The sequence below is a fragment of the Narcine bancroftii genome, chromosome 2 (assembly GCF_036971445.1).
Source record: "Narcine bancroftii isolate sNarBan1 chromosome 2, sNarBan1.hap1, whole genome shotgun sequence".
In the NCBI taxonomy this organism is placed as follows: Eukaryota; Metazoa; Chordata; class Chondrichthyes; order Torpediniformes; family Narcinidae; genus Narcine; species Narcine bancroftii.
The window spans coordinates 360,992,661-361,006,372 of record NC_091470.1 but is presented as its reverse complement, the minus strand read 5'-3'; the positions used below and the strand labels follow the sequence as shown (position 1 = coordinate 361,006,372).

At 39.2% G+C, this 13,712-nt stretch overlaps 1 protein-coding gene across 8 annotated transcripts in view; it reads right to left on the bottom strand.

Annotated features, from left to right (window-relative positions):
- LOC138755813 (tyrosine-protein phosphatase non-receptor type 2-like) overlaps positions 1–13,712 on the bottom strand; it is a 131,762-nt gene that overhangs the window by 93,076 nt on the left and 24,974 nt on the right. The window lies entirely within an intron of this gene.

Below are 13,712 nucleotides of genomic sequence, written 5' to 3'. Positions count from 1 at the left end.
TGAAGTAACCATTTGTCTTGGTGAATTTCTATTGCTGCTGGGTTTTGGGGGTCCTCTGGACTCATAACTGAAAAGTTGCAAAGAGGCTTGGACAGCTTAGGAGAGGGGGCAAAGAAATGGAAGATGAGATACTATGTTGAGAAATGTACAGTTGTGCATTTTACAAGAGGAAATAAACAGGCAGATTTTTTTTTGGAGGGGGAGAAAATTCAAAATTCGAAAATGCAAAGGGACTTGGAGTCCTCGTGCAGTATAACCTAAAGGTTAACCATTAGGTTTGAACAACAGTAAAGAAAGCAAATGTTGGCATTCATTTCAAGAGGAATACTGTATAAGTGTAAAGTGGTGTTGATGAGGCTCTATGGGGCACTGGTGAGATGTCATTTGGAGTAACTGTGTTGGAGACAGTACAGAGAAGATTTACCAGGATGATTCCTGGAACACAAGGGCTAACATGTGAGGAATGTTTGTGGCTCTTGGACTGTATTCATAGGAATATAGAAGAATAAGAAGGGATCTCATTGAAACATTTTGAATAATGAATGGATTGGACAGAGTAGATGTGAATAAAATGTATTGCTTGGTGGGTGAATCCAGGTAAGAGGGCACAGTTTTAGAATTATAACCCCAGAGGGTTGTGGATTTGAGGAATTCATTGCCACAAACAGCTGTGGAGGCCCGATCATTGGGGGAGTTTAAGGGGGAGATCGATAGGTATCTAATTAGTCAGGATATCAAGGGATATGGGGAAAAGACCAGAATTTGGAACTAAATGTGATAGCAATTTAGCTCAGGGGGGAATTTGTGGAGAAGATTTGATGAGCTGAATGGTTCCTTTGTCTTGAGATCTTGTGACCTCATTGTCTGCATCAAATTCCATCTGCCATTTTCAGCCCATTTTTCCAGCTGGTCCAGATCCTCATGGTCCACAATGCCTCCATTCTTTGTCATCTGAAAACTTGTTGATCCAATTTATCACATTATAATTGGCATAGATGACAAACATTGATCCTGACTAACCTCCTGCGTGGGACCTTGTCAAAGACCTTACTCAAGTCCACGTACACAACATCCACAGCCTTCCCATCATCAACTTTCCTGATAACCTGCTCAAAATAAAACTACAAGATTGTTTAAACATGACCTCTTCTTTCCAATAAATTTCCCATCACTGATATTCAAGTCATTGACCTGCTTTTTTTTTTAAACCCCTGGTTTGTTCTTGCTGCCCTTCTAACATTAAAAACACAACACAAGCTATTCTCCATTCATGTACTATCTCAGCTGTGACCAACAAAATTGCAAAAATATCTACCAGCAATCTCCTTCCATGCTTCTGATGTTATACATGTTGGGGACTGATCTGCACAATTCTTAGTTTCCTTGAAAACTGTATGGCATTAGCAAAACCTGCAATGACAAGGTAAATATTTATATTGCTCCTAGACTTTGTTTTATTTTAGTTTTATGCTTTTATTTCAGTTAATGGGTTTTAATCAACATGCTTTAGATGTTTTTTTTATATATTTATTTTCATTGTTTAAAAATTCCATCAAAAGTCGGAGATATTCAAATACTTAAAAACCAATGACAATACTCCATTCCCCACAATGCTTAGCCTTCTGTCAAAGGCAGCCTGTGACCCCTACATTACAGGTGCAGATTCACCATGATCTCATTGAATGGTGGAGCAGGCTTGATTGTCCGGATCGTCTACTCTTGCCCATATTTCTGATGTTATGTCTTTTCTATGCGGTATGATTCTAAAACAAAAGACTCACGCTCTAAAATGCAAAAGCAAAAAAGTGTGGTTAAAGGATGTGGGCAGATGAAGGATTCCGTGTAATGAATGAGACGCTGGTAAGCTGTGTTATCAGGGGTAACAAAAATAGTGAGAAAAACCAAACCTGCAGATGCTGAAACATTGAGTGAACAGAGAGTTGAGCAGGTCAAGCAGCATCCATGGACCCTTCATGTGCTGAAACAAATTCATTTGCCCAGGGCTATTCATCTGCATCTATATTCTGTTGATGAGTAATTTAAGGAACTTCATCTTTCAGATTTATTGTCAGAGAACATACAACACATATAATCCTGAGATTCTCTTTCCTGCAGGTAAGGCATAATTACCACTTATTGACAGTATTAAAAACTGACTCAATGTATACATGTAAACAGCTGTGTAACTGGTTAGATCTTCCAGAGGAATTATGGGAAAAGATCTTTGGACTGGTTAACATCTCTTCAATAGGCACTCAACATTCTTTGATTCAGTTTAAAGTTGTACATCAGGCTCATATGTTGAAAGACAAATTGGCCTGTATTTTTTCTAATGTTAGTCCTCTTTGTGAAAGATGTAAATCAGAAATGGCTTCTCTAACTCATGTCCTATGTTGGAGAGGTATTGGATTGATATTTTTAAGACTTTTTGTCAGCTATACTGGATATCAGTTTGCAACCTAACCTATTGACTGCTCTTTTTGGAATTATACTTCAGAAGTGGGACAAGTTCCCACTTACACATTTTCTACACTGATGGCTAGAAGAGCTATCTTATTTAAATGGAAAGATTCTAATCCAAATTATGTCATGTTTAAGTTTAGAGAAAGTTAGGAGTAACTCTTCACTCTTTATTTTGGGGGGGGGGGGTTTAGACTAACTTTAAGCTAGGTCATTAATGTTGTGTACTAATTTGGGGGGGGGGGGTTTAGTTTATTTAGTCTGCCGATGTAGTATTGTAATTTTTATTATCTTATGTTTAATATTTTTACTGGAACTTTCTATTTTATTCATGTTATAAAATCTTAAATAAAGTTTTTAAAAAAAAAGAGAAAGTTAGGAGTCCTACATTTGATACTTCTGTTAAATTTGAAGAGACTTGGTGACCTTTTATAAATTACTTCTACATGACTTAGTTAATATAATTATTTTCCCTTCTGTACTACATTTTATTTCCTCTATCTTTGTTGGTGAAGACCAGACAATTAAATTTTATTAATAAATTCTTAGGGTAGGCTGCCCAGCCTTTTCTTTTTTTAAAGATTAGGTGGGTTTTTGTAATAAAAAAATGTTTATTTTTTTGAAGATTTCACTTTGAGAAGATAAGAACATATTTGTTAATTGTGGTGTAATACAATGTTTTTTTTCATAGGATGCCATATAGTGATATTTTTTCCCTCTTTTGATTATGTACTCCTATTCTCCTCATGTATTATTTACCTATAAAATGATTAATAAGACTGAAAATGAAAGAATGTACACATGTAAACAAGTAAAGATGTGCAATTCAAAGATAGAAAAAAAATCAATGAAGTGCCAAAGTAAGAGTCCTTAAACGAGTCCCTGATTGTGTTTGTTCTTGAGAAGTCTGATGGTGGAGGAGGGGGACCAGCTGTTCCTGAACTTAGTGGTGCACCAACTTTACAATGTAACCCAATTGTTGCTAATTTGAAGTAAAGGGACAAAATTTCACTTCCCTGTCCTTAAGGATTCGATATTGTTACTGCAAAACTGGGAAATACGTGGAAGTCCAAATAAACTGAACAGAGATTTAAGATATGAATGCTCAGGAGGTCAAAAGGAACTTAAAGATTTTAAGTTCAGAGCCTGATGTATTTTAGATAAATAGGGATGATGGGAAAGTAGTTGATGTTATATAAAGATAAGAAAGATAAAATTTTAAATGAATTTTACACAACATGGATGATGGGAAACTAGGTTAAAAAAAAATCATCTACTCTCAGCTCAAGGTAACAAGGCTTACTTGCACGTTTCATGAACCAATTTGGGAAAGGTCGGATGGAAGACAATCATAAAATCTAAAGGTATGTGAGAAGTGGTCAGACTCTCAAATTGAATAAAACAATTCAGCAAGGTTACAAACAGAATTAAAATTCAAATCAAACCCATTTTTATTAAAAAAAGACATTCATTTCGGCTCATGTGCCACCCAATTACACCAAATGACCTACAACCCTGGTATGTTTTTTAACAGTGGGAAGAAACCAGAGCATCCAGAGAAAACCACGCAGACATGGGGAGAACATACACACTATTTATCACAGTGCCAGATTTGAACACCAGTCCTGATCGCTGGTGCCATAATGACATTGTGCTAACCGCTACACTAACCAGGCCACCCAAATGCTACAAATACTCAGATCAAGTAGCAGCTATAGAAAGAGAAACAAAGTTAATATTTCAGGTCAAAAACCCTTCATCAAGTTTGGCAATATGCGAGAGAACAAGTTAGAAAACTATTACAGATAGATAACCTCACATCAGAATTGGCCGGAACAGAAAGTAGTGGTACTGAGTTTATCCATTGCAATTCAGCATTCAAGGGGGAGAATTCCACAATAAATATAAATCAAAGAATGTATAAATTTGAAATATAAACAGAAAATGCTGCAAACACTCAGGTCAGACTGCATAGTGAATAGAAATAATTTATATATATTCAAAACCCTTTATCGGGCCACAATATTGGACCAACAGTGAATAAACAGCAGTAAATGACAAAACACAGAATTTAGACAGGAAATCAGAGAAGACTGTGTACCTACAACGCTGTGATACTTGGATAGCAAAAGATCAGAACTCCAAGGAGTACAGTCCAAGAGCAGTGGTTTTCAAGATAAATAGGCCAAGATGGAAAATCCCAACATTTGTCTGTACCAGCAAGTGCCTGGAACAATGAAAAAGAACGTAGGGTTTGCCACAATCAGGGTACAGGTTCCTGGGGTACAATAGACAGGGTGCAGGTAGGATGTCACAATATACATTGAAAGGATAATCTATTATTTGTACTTCAATTATCCCTTTCAGAAAAGAATATTATATTGTCATTTACTTTTGTTCTGGAAGAACAACGTCCACAATCACACCTGGTTATTATATAAACAGGTACAATTACAATGTTGAAAAGACATTTACACAAGTTGATGGATATGAAACGTTGATGGAAAAGTTGATGGAAAAACAACCACCTGAAGAAACACACAAAGATCAACGTGTACAGAGCCGTTGTCATACCCACGCTCCTGTTCGACTCCGAATCATGGGTCCTCTACCGGCATCACCTACAGCTCCTAGAACGCTTCCATCAGCGCTGTCTCCGCTCCATCCTCAACATTCATTGGAATGACTTCATCACCAACATCGAAGTACTCGAGATGGCAGAGTCCGCAAGCATCGAATCCATGCTGCTGAAGACTCAACTGTGCTGGGTGGGTCACGTCTCCAGAATGGAGGACCATCGCCTTCCCAAGATTGTGTTCTATGGCGAGCTCTCCACTGGCCACCGAGACAGAGATGCACCAAAGAAGAGGTACAAGGACTGCTTAAAGAAATCTCTTGGTGCCTGCCCCATTGACCACTGCCAGTGGGCTGATATCGCCTCCAACCATGCATCTTGGCGCCTCACAGTTCAGCGGGCAGCAACTTCCTTTGAAGAAGACCGCAGAGCCCACCTCAATGACAAAAGAGAAAGGAGGAAAAACCCAACACCCAACCCCAACCGACCAATTTTCCCTTGCAACCGCTGCAACCGTGCCTGCCTGTCCCGCATCGGACTTGTCAAATGTGGACATACCCCTCCATAAATCTTCGTCCCTGAAGCCAAGCCAAAGAAAGAACGAAAAGCATACGAAAAATAGCGCACTGCCGGTGCGGACCAAGGGAGTGGAGACACCATAGTCCCCGAAGGGTCCTACTGCCCAGTCCAACTGCCAACAACTCCAAACAGGCTTTAAATGGTTCATTAAAGGAGCCGACAGTTTTTAAATTAAAATCCTGAGAATACAGGGTCTGGGCCCAAGAAGGTAGTGACTGTGCTTGATGGTGGCTTCGAGGGGTTGCAGACACTGGGAGAGCAGTGGACCAGCACAGAGGTCCAGTAATGAAGAGAACACCCACCTTTGAGAAGGAGAAGCAGAAGAGGTGACCCCCAAGTAAGGTGATCACAGTGATGGACCAGTGAGGTGCTCTGCAGTTAGACTCACACAAGGCGACATGTTGCAGACTTGAGGGCAAGGAACCCACACAGGCTGTGGGCGACCCGTGGTCAAAGGAATCACACCAAGCTACTGGCTGCTGGAGACTGGCTCGTTAGAACCAGGATTCGAGAGGGTTCTGACATCAAGAAGGGCTCCCAATGAAGGCTTCCTCATTGGATCTGGTCTTGGGTGGCCAATATTTTGAACTGAACTGGAGTCATGTGCAGCTGCAGGAACGCTGAAGGCAAATCCACAGACCATCAGTGTCTTTGAGGGGACTCTCTTTTAAAACCCAACACCCAACCCCAACCAACCAATTTTCCCCTGCAACTGTGTCTGCCTGTCCCGCCTGCAGCTGACGTGGACATTACCCTTCCATAAATCTTCGTCCACGAAGCCAAGCCAAAGAGAAGAGAAGAAAGGGTGCCAGATAAAAACTAATGACAAATCTTTACGTCTTAAAGGGAATTTTGTGCAATATGACATTAGTATTTATGACATGACAATATATGGTTTCTGATCTGTATGATTTGGTGTAATATGGGAAAAATTCAGCCAATTTGGATGAGCTTAGGGAGACAATTTGGTTGGCATGGACAAGTTGGGACACAGGGTCTGTTTTCATGCTGTAAAATCCTGACATGGGATCAAGAGTAAGATGCATCAATGTACTTATGACAGTTTGGTTCACAGTGATGTAATGATCAGATGAAACTTAATCCAATGTGCATTTGTTCAACAAGAAAGATTTAGCAGAATAAACTCAAAAATTTGATTCCTGGAATTTTCCATGGGGAAATAAAAGTCACAGATAATCAATTATTCTGTAAAGAGGAAGGACTTTTCCCAGTACAAACTGCAAATGCCACAAAATGTTTCTGTCAGTTCTATAGAAATACAAACTAAACCAAACAAAATATTTCAAAAAAGTAAAAACACAGAAATAACAAAGGAACTTAGCAAGTCCTGCAGTGTCAACAAGGGGAATCCTGTCCTTGTTGCATGTGGGGGCAGAGGGGACCAGGATAGATGTGCAAAGTAATTTGTTTAGGCTTAAATCTAGGCTGGGGTATCGACCGATGGAATACTGATGGGGTGGGGGGTGTAAAATGGGAAAGAATGGAGCCTTAATGCAAGGCTGTTACACTAACTACAATAACTGCATTATAAAAACACAAACAAGAATAATGCAGGCACTGGAAATCTGGAATTAAAAAGTGTATTCTGGAAATATTCAGTAGGTCAGGCCGCACTGTTGAGAGAGTGAACATTTCACATCCAAGACACTGCAACAGAACTGGTTAAATCTGACGAGAAACACAACTTTTTCCCGTTTTCATGGATACAATCTGACCCAAGCATTATACAATTTTTTTGAGCAGACCAAGAAGTGCTGAAGAAACTCAGGTCAGACAGCATCCATGATTAGAAATGGTCAGTCAATATTTCAGGTTTGAGCCTTTTCTCAAGGATGTGCTTCTCTACAATTTTCCGGTCACCAAGACTTTTCAAGTCAAGTTTATTATCATCTGATTGCACAAGTATAACCCAACAAAATATTTTCCCGTCCTCAGTGAAAAACATGCACAACCAGGAAAGAGATATAGGAGTATCCAGAGGTAGCACCACCAGGCTAAGTAACAGCATTTTCCCACAGTCAGTGAGAACACTGAACAACCAAAGGAACTGCTCACACTAACCCTCCAAGACTCTTAGATTCATTAAACAATATTTATTTATTGGCATGTCCTGAATATATATATATATTACATCTGATTGTGTCTGCATGTTTTGCACCGAGGACCAGAGGACACTGTTTTGTCAAGTTGTGCTTTTACAATCAGATGACAATAAACTTGACATGACATAACACACATGCTCGAAAAATATTCATAGTAAAGCACTTAACTTCCTATAAATTGCTGAGAAAAAGACAATATTCTACTGTCAGACAGAACATTCCCTCAAGCCAACATATCCATGCTGACCAAATTAGTATTCGGAGCTAGTTCCATTTGCCTGCAGTTGGTTCACATTCTTCTAAACCTTCTCCATGTATGTATCTCCAAATATCGATTGAGCATCTATGTCATCCCTGTTTCCCTCCCTACTTCAATGAGTGGAAAGGGATGGCTCTGTGAGCTTAAATGCCACAACACGTGACAATCAGCAGTGAAACACGGCATACACCGCAGTTGAAGTGAAAACACAGTGCTGGAGAAACCAGCAGATCAAACAGTGTACTTTATATTGCCAAGTTAAAATACAGAAAACACAGTGCTGGAGAAACCAGCAGATCAAACAGTGTACTTTATATTGCCAAGATAAAAGTACAGAAAACACAGTGCTGGAGACACCAGCAGATCAAACAGTGTACTTTATATTGCCAAGATAAAGGTACAGAAAACACAGTGCTGGAGAAACCCAGCAGATCAAACAGTGTACTTTATATTGCCAAGATAAAGGTACAGAAAACACAGTGCTGGAGAAACCCAGCAGATCAAACAGTGTACTTTATATTGCCAAGATAAAGGTACAGAAAACACAGTGCTGGAGAAACCCAGCAGACCAAACAGTGTACTTTATATTGCCAAGATAAAGGTACAGAAAACACAGTGCTGGAGAAACCCAGCAGATCAAACAGTGTACTTTATATTGCCAAGATAAAGGTACAGAAAACACAGTGCTGGAGAAACCCAGCAGACCAAACAGTGTATTTTATATTGCCAAGATAAAGGTTCAGAAAACACAGTGCTGGAGAAACCCAGCAGATCAAACAGTGTACTTTATATTGCCAAGTTAAAATACAGAAAACACAGTGCTGGAGAAACCAGCAGATCAAACAGTGTACTTTATATTGCCAAGATAAAAGTACAGAAAACACAGTGCTGGAGAAACCAGCAGATCAAACAGTGTACTTTATATTGCCAAGATAAAGGTACAGAAAACACAGTGCTGGAGAAACCCAGCAGACCAAACAGTGTACTTTATATTGCCAAGATAAAGGTACAGAAAACACAGTGCTGGAGAAACCCAGCAGATCAAACAGTGTACTTTATATTGCCAAGATAAAGGTACAGAAAACACAGTGCTGGAGAAACCCAGCAGACCAAACAGTGTATTTTATATTGCCAAGATAAAGGTTCAGAAAACACAGTGCTGGAGAAACCCAGCAGATCAAACAGTGTACTTTATATTGCCAAGTTAAAATACAGAAAACACAGTGCTGGAGAAACCAGCAGATCAAACAGTGTACTTTATATTGCCAAGATAAAAGTACAGAAAACACAGTGCTGGAGAAACCAGCAGATCAAACAGTGTACTTTATATTGCCAAGATAAAGGTACAGAAAACACAGTGCTGGAGAAACCCAGCAGACCAAACAGTGTATTTTATATTGCCAAGATAAAGGTTCAGAAAACACAGTGCTGGAGAAACCCAGCAGATCAAACAGTGTACTTTATATTGCCAAGTTAAAATACAGAAAACACAGTGCTGGAGAAACCAGCAGATCAAACAGTGTACTTTATATTGCCAAGATAAAAGTACAGAAAACACAGTGCTGGAGAAACCAGCAGATCAAACAGTGTACTTTATATTGCCAAGATAAAGGTACAGAAAACACAGTGCTGGAGAAACCCAGCAGACCAAACAGTGTACTTTATATTGCCAAGATAAAGGTACAGAAAACACAGTGCTGGAGAAACCCAGCAGATCAAACAGTGTATTTTATATTGCCAAGATAAAGGTTCAGAAAACACAGTGCTGGAGAAACCCAGCAGATCAAACAGTGTACTTTATATTGCCAAGTTAAAATACAGAAAACACAGTGCTGGAGAAACCAGCAGATCAAACAGTGTACTTTATATTGCCAAGATAAAAGTACAGAAAACACAGTGCTGGAGAAACCAGCAGATCAAACAGTGTACTTTATATTGCCAAGATAAAGGTACAGAAAACACAGTGCTGGAGAAACCCAGCAGACCAAACAGTGTATTTTATATTGCCAAGATAAAGGTTCAGAAAACACAGTGCTGGAGAAACCCAGCAGATCAAACAGTGTACTTTATATTGCCAAGTTAAAATACAGAAAACACAGTGCTGGAGAAACCAGCAGATCAAACAGTGTACTTTATATTGCCAAGATAAAAGTACAGAAAACACAGTGCTGCAGAAACCAGCAGATCAAACAGTGTACTTTATATTGCCAAGATAAAGGTACAGAAAACACAGTGCTGGAGAAACCCAGCAGACCAAACAGTGTATTTTATATTGCCACGATAAAGCTTCAGAAAACACAGTGCTGGAGAAACCCAGCAGATCAAACAGTGTACTTTATATTGCCAAGTTAAAATACAGAAAACACAGTGCTGGAGAAACCAGCAGATCAAACAGTGTACTTTATATTGCCAAGATAAAAGTACAGAAAACACAGTGCTGGAGAAACCAGCAGATCAAACAGTGTACTTTATATTGCCAAGATAAAGGTACAGAAAACACAGTGCTGGAGAAACCCAGCAGATCAAACAGTGTACTTTATATTGCCAAGATAAAAGTACAGAAAACACAGTGCTGGAGAAACCAGCAGATCAAACAGTGTACTTTATATTGCCAAGATAAAGGTACAGAAAACACAGTGCTGGAGAAACCAGCAGATCAAACAGTGTACTTTATATTGCCAAGATAAAGGTACAGAAAACACAGTGCTGGAGAAACCCAGCAGATCAAACAGTGTACTTTATATTGCCAAGATAAAGGTACAGAAAACACAGTGCTGGAGAAACCCAGCAGACCAAACAGTGTATTTTATATTGCCAAGATAAAGGTTCAGAAAACACAGTGCTGGAGAAACCCAGCAGATCAAACAGTGTACTTTATATTGCCAAATTAAAATACAGAAAACACAGTGCTGGAGAAACCAGCAGATCAAACAGTGTACTTTATATTGCCAAGATAAAGGTACAGAAGACACAGTGCTGGAGAAACCAGCAGATCAAACAGTGTACTTTATATTGCCAAGATAAAGGTACAGAAAACACAGTGCTGGAGAAACCCAGCAGATCAAACAGTGTACTTTATATTGCCAAGATAAAAGTACAGAAAACACAGTGCTGGAGAAACCAGCAGATCAAACAGTGTACTTTATATTGCCAAGATAAAGGTACAGAAAACACAGTGCTGGAGAAACCAGCAGATCAAACAGTGTACTTTATATTGCCAAGATAAAGGTACAGAAAACACAGTGCTGGAGAAACCCAGCAGATCAAACAGTGTACTTTATATTGCCAAGATAAAGGTACAGAAAACACAGTGCTGGAGAAACCCAGCAGATCAAACAGTGTACTTTATATTGCCAAGATAAAGGTACAGAAAACACAGTGCTGGAGAAACCCAGCAGATCAAACAGTGTACTTTATATTGCCAAGATAAAGGTACAGAAAACACAGTGCTGGAGAAACCCAGCAGACCAAACAGTGTACTTTATATTGCCAAGATAAAGGTACAGAAAACACAGTGCTGGAGAAACCCAGCAGATCAAACAGTGTACTTTATATTGCCAAGATAAAGGTACAGAAAACACAGTGCTGGAGAAACCCAGCAGACCAAACAGTGTATTTTATATTGCCAAGATAAAGGTTCAGAAAACACAGTGCTGGAGAAACCCAGCAGATCAAACAGTGTACTTTATATTGCCAAATTAAAATACAGAAAACACAGTGCTGGAGAAACCAGCAGATCAAACAGTGTACTTTATATTGCCAAGATAAAGGTACAGAAAACACAGTGCTGGAGAAACCCAGCAGATCAAACAGTGTACTTTATATTGCCAAGATAAAGGTACAGAAAACACAGTGCTGGAGAAACCCAGCAGATCAAACAGTGTACTTTATATTGCCAAGATAAAGGTACAGAAAACACAGTGCTGGAGAAACCCAGCAGATCAAACAGTGTACTTTATATTGCCAAGATAAAGGTACAGAAAACACAGTGCTGGAGAAACCCAGCAGACCAAACAGTGTACTTTATATTGCCAAGATAAAGGTACAGAAAACACAGTGCTGGAGAAACCCAGCAGATCAAACAGTGTACTTTATATTGCCAAGATAAAAGTACAGAAAACACAGTGCTGGAGAAACCAGCAGATCAAACAGTGTACTTTATATTGCCAAGATAAAGGTACAGAAAACACAGTGCTGGAGAAACCCAGCAGACCAAACAGTGTACTTTATATTGCCAAGTTAAAATACAGAAAACACAGTGCTGGAGAAACCAGCAGATCAAACAGTGTACTTTATATTGCCAAGATAAAAGTACAGAAAACACAGTGCTGGAGAAACCAGCAGATCAAACAGTGTACTTTATATTGCCAAGATAAAGGTACAGAAAACACAGTGCTGGAGAAACCCAGCAGACCAAACAGTGTACTTTATATTGCCAAGATAAAGGTACAGAAAACACAGTGCTGGAGAAACCCAGCAGATCAAACAGTGTATTTTATATTGCCAAGATAAAGGTTCAGAAAACACAGTGCTGGAGAAACCCAGCAGATCAAACAGTGTACTTTATATTGCCAAGTTAAAATACAGAAAACACAGTGCTGGAGAAACCAGCAGATCAAACAGTGTACTTTATATTGCCAAGATAAAAGTACAGAAAACACAGTGCTGGAGAAACCAGCAGATCAAACAGTGTACTTTATATTGCCAAGATAAAGGTACAGAAAACACAGTGCTGGAGAAACCCAGCAGACCAAACAGTGTATTTTATATTGCCAAGATAAAGGTTCAGAAAACACAGTGCTGGAGAAACCCAGCAGATCAAACAGTGTACTTTATATTGCCAAGTTAAAATACAGAAAACACAGTGCTGGAGAAACCAGCAGATCAAACAGTGTACTTTATATTGCCAAGATAAAAGTACAGAAAACACAGTGCTGCAGAAACCAGCAGATCAAACAGTGTACTTTATATTGCCAAGATAAAGGTACAGAAAACACAGTGCTGGAGAAACCCAGCAGACCAAACAGTGTATTTTATATTGCCACGATAAAGCTTCAGAAAACACAGTGCTGGAGAAACCCAGCAGATCAAACAGTGTACTTTATATTGCCAAGTTAAAATACAGAAAACACAGTGCTGGAGAAACCAGCAGATCAAACAGTGTACTTTATATTGCCAAGATAAAAGTACAGAAAACACAGTGCTGGAGAAACCAGCAGATCAAACAGTGTACTTTATATTGCCAAGATAAAGGTACAGAAAACACAGTGCTGGAGAAACCCAGCAGATCAAACAGTGTACTTTATATTGCCAAGATAAAAGTACAGAAAACACAGTGCTGGAGAAACCAGCAGATCAAACAGTGTACTTTATATTGCCAAGATAAAGGTACAGAAAACACAGTGCTGGAGAAACCAGCAGATCAAACAGTGTACTTTATATTGCCAAGATAAAGGTACAGAAAACACAGTGCTGGAGAAACCCAGCAGATCAAACAGTGTACTTTATATTGCCAAGATAAAGGTACAGAAAACACAGTGCTGGAGAAACCCAGCAGACCAAACAGTGTATTTTATATTGCCAAGATAAAGGTTCAGAAAACACAGTGCTGGAGAAACCCAGCAGATCAAACAGTGTACTTTATATTGCCAAATTAAAATACAGAAAACACAGTGCTGGAGAAACCAGCAGATCAAACAGTGTACTTTATATTGCC